This window comes from Lactuca serriola, chromosome 3 (assembly GCF_051521515.1).
Source record: "Lactuca serriola cultivar US96UC23 chromosome 3, Lser_US96UC23_V15, whole genome shotgun sequence".
Lineage (NCBI taxonomy): Eukaryota > Viridiplantae > Streptophyta > Magnoliopsida > Asterales > Asteraceae > Lactuca > Lactuca serriola.
In genome coordinates this window covers 244,760,015-244,763,757 of record NC_136410.1, presented here as the reverse complement: position 1 = coordinate 244,763,757, position 3,743 = coordinate 244,760,015, and positions in this window count along the sequence as shown.

Genomic DNA, 3,743 nt, shown 5'->3' with positions numbered 1-3,743 from the left:
GCATCTGCTACCACGTTTGCCTTTCCGGGATGATAACGAATCTCACATTCGTAATCATTCAACAATTCAACCCATCTCCTTTGTCTCATATGAAGATCTTTTTGGTCGAATATGTGTTGGAGACTCTTCTGGTCGGTAAAAATAGTACACTTGGTACCGTATAAGTAATGTCTCTAAATTTTTAGTGCAAAAATTACAGCTCCCAATTCAAGATCATGGGTAGTGTAATTATTCTCATGCGCCTTAAGTTGTCGTGATGCATAAGCGATAACTTTTCCTGTTTGCATCAACACACATCCCAATCCTTGATTTGATGCGTCGCAGTACACGACGAAATCTTTTGTCCCATCTGGAAGGGATAGGATTGGTGCACCGCACAACATTTGCTTCAGTTTTTAAAAAGCAGCTTCTTGTTTGTCTTCCCAGTTGAACTTTGTATCCTTCTGAGTTAGTGTTGTAAGCGGCTTGGCTATTTTGGAGAAATTTTCTATGAATCTTCGGTAATAGCCAGCAAGTCCTAGGAATTGACGCACCTCTGTTGGCGTCTTTGGTGCTTCCCAATTCCTGATTGCTTCAACTTTGGATGGGTAAACATGAATTCCTTCGTTGCTAACTACATGACCTAAATTTGTACTTCTCTAATCCAAAACTCACATTTGGAGAATTTAGCGTACAACTTTTCTTTTCTTAGTAGTTCCAAGATTATTTGCAGGTGTTGACCATGTTCTTCCTTGGTTTGTGAATATATCAATATATCATCGATAAATACGATCATGAATTTATCCAAGTATGGTTTGCAAACACGATTCATGAGGTCCATAAACACTGCTAGGGCATTTGTTAATCCAAAAGACATAACTAAGAACTCATAATGACCATAACGAGTTCTAAATGCTGTTTTTGGAATGTCGTCTTTTTGTACTCTGAGTTGATGGTAGCCTGATCTAAGATCTATCTTTAAGTAGTAGCTCGATCCTTTCAGTTGATCGAATAAATCATCAATTCTCGAAAGCGGATAACGATTCTTGATCGTTAGCTTGTTCAGCTCCCAATAATCAATACACATTCGAAAGGATCCGTCCTTCTTCTTGACAAAAAAGATTGGTGCTCCCCAAGGTGAAAAACTTGGTCGGATAAAGCCTTTGTCAAGAAGTTCTTGTAGTTGGCTAGACAGTTCTTGCATTTCAGATGGAGCCAACCGAAAAGGAGATTTTGCTACTGGTGTTGCTCCTAGAATTAAGTCGATTCGAAACTCGGCTTGTCGGACGGGAGGTATTCCAGGTAGATCTTCAGGAAACACGTCAGGGAAACCACATACTTGAGGTATGTCCTTGATTTCTTTTGTCTTTCTCTTCCTATCTACAATGTGGGCTAAGAATGCGCTACATTTCTTATGTAGATATTTCTGGGTCTTAGTACAAGAGATGACTTTGAGGTTCTTCCCAGATTTATCGCCATAGATAATCAGAGCTTCGCAGTTTGGTAAGGGTAGTTATATGGCTTTCTCATGACATAGAATTTCGGCGTGGTGTGAAGATAACCAATCCATGCCAATTATAACATCAATACTACCAATAGGCATTGGCATGAGGTTGACGTGAAAAAGGTAGTTATTAAGAGTTAACAGACAGTTTTCTAGGATTTCATGTGTTTTCTCACTTTGACCGTTAGCGATTTCTACTTCATAGATTTCTTTTAATATGCTAGACTTATGACTTAACCATTTTCTAAATGTCGGAGTTATAAAACATCGATCTGCTCCAGAGTCAAAGAGTATAGAAGCATATAAATTATCTATAAGAAATGTACCAGATACGACCGAAGGGTCCTGGATAGCCTCTCTACTTCCAATCACAAACGCCCTGCCACGTCCTATGCCTCCTTGACTCCTTAACTTTGGACATTCTTTCTTGATATGTCGAACCTCCCCACACTCGTAGCATCTTCTTTCTTCACCACGGCCTGTCCCATTGTTGGTTTGTTGATCGATTGTTGTAGGTGTTGTGCTCCTGCAGTAACTAGCAGTATGCCCTTTTTTTGCACCTCATGCAAACAAAACAGTCACCTGGATGATGACGGTTGCACTGATTGCACCATGAAGATTTTGGTTGAGTAGGTACTGTTGTTGTGGCTGCGTAGTTGGTTGCCACTTCTTGTCTTTTCTCGGATGATTGTTTGGGATTCTTCCTATTAAACTTGCACTTGTTTGTTCTTGATTTGGGAGACTCGGCCTTTGAGACCGCTTCTGTTCCTTGGATCTCTGTGAAGGTTAGCTGATGAGCTATCCTCCTGGTGCTGTCATAAGTCATAGGCTTTGATGCAATCACCATGCCTTTGATTTGCGATGCTAAACCCCAGATATATCATTCAATCTTTTTATATTCAGGGCTTACAAGTGTTGGACACATTACAAAGAGATCATTAAATCTAATGGTATAAGCTTTTATCTCTGAACCCTTCATGGTTAGGGTCCACAGTTCTTGTTCCATTTTATGTATCTCCTCCCTAGGACAATACTCCTCTACTAGCATCATTTTTAGCTCCTCCCATTTCATGGAATTTGCAGTATAAATTCCCATTGTATTCACATGGCTATTCCACCATGTAAGTGCTGTGTCAACGAAAGTAAATGCTGCAAATCATACTTTACAATCATCTGCATAAAAGCTTATTTGAAAGACGGATTATGTCTTTTCTATCCACCTTGTCAAATTCATTACCCCTTCATTTCCATGAAAGATTTTTGGCCTGCAATTCATAAAATCTTTGTAGGTACATGTTCTAGCGGTCCCTACATGGCCTTCATTTCTAACTCCATCTCTTGTGACATTAGATAGAGCCGCAACAATTCTTTGAGCTATGATTTCTTCAAGTTGTATTGTACTTATTGAGGGGTTTATTTCTGGTGGTGGTTGTGGTTCTTGTTGTTGTGGTGCTGATGGTCAGTTAGGGTTTAGCCGATTACTCCTTCTAGGTATTTTGTTTTAGTTCCTATTATAAATAATAAGAATTTTTATGAGTTTTGTTAATCATTTAATACACCAGTTATTATTCACAGCGTAAAACATACTAGACAACATAATGATTACTGTAACGTATGCTTCATATTATTACCAGTGGTTACATCAGTTTATTTAGGTTTATAAGAGAAAAGTTTTTATAAACATTGCAACATTTGCAAGGTTTTCTACATACTTGCTATAAACTTTCCTCTTTTCGCCTTAACTAGTCTGATTTGCTCTATTTACATAACCACTAGTTGTGGCTTATCTACCAAAAACCTAAGTGATGACCCAGCACGTCAGTGACATTAACCACTTGATCTTCAAGTGCTTGAGTTCTCTACTCAAGACTTCTCATGCGTTCTTCATTTCTTGAGGTTTGATTGTAGAGCTCTAACTCTGCAATCCTGGCATCGTGAGTAATCATGCCATTATAAGCAAAATTTATATGATGATGGACATCCATCACCGATTCATGATCTCGTGTCCTTTGTCCTTCTACCTTCGCACTCTTCCAGAGAGATGAGTAGCCCTCCCTTCGACAATTATTATCTTCAATTTTCACACTTTTCTCAAACAATTGAGATAAAGTGTTATCTTTAGAAGAATGTAGGAGATGTGGTCGAGATGATTGACCAGTCTCATACATCTTGGCAGCTTTTTCTTTCGCCACCCATCTATCAATTGTTTGTGCGATCCGTGTAGGTTCATCTTGAACTCTATGACTTCCTAAAGATGTTG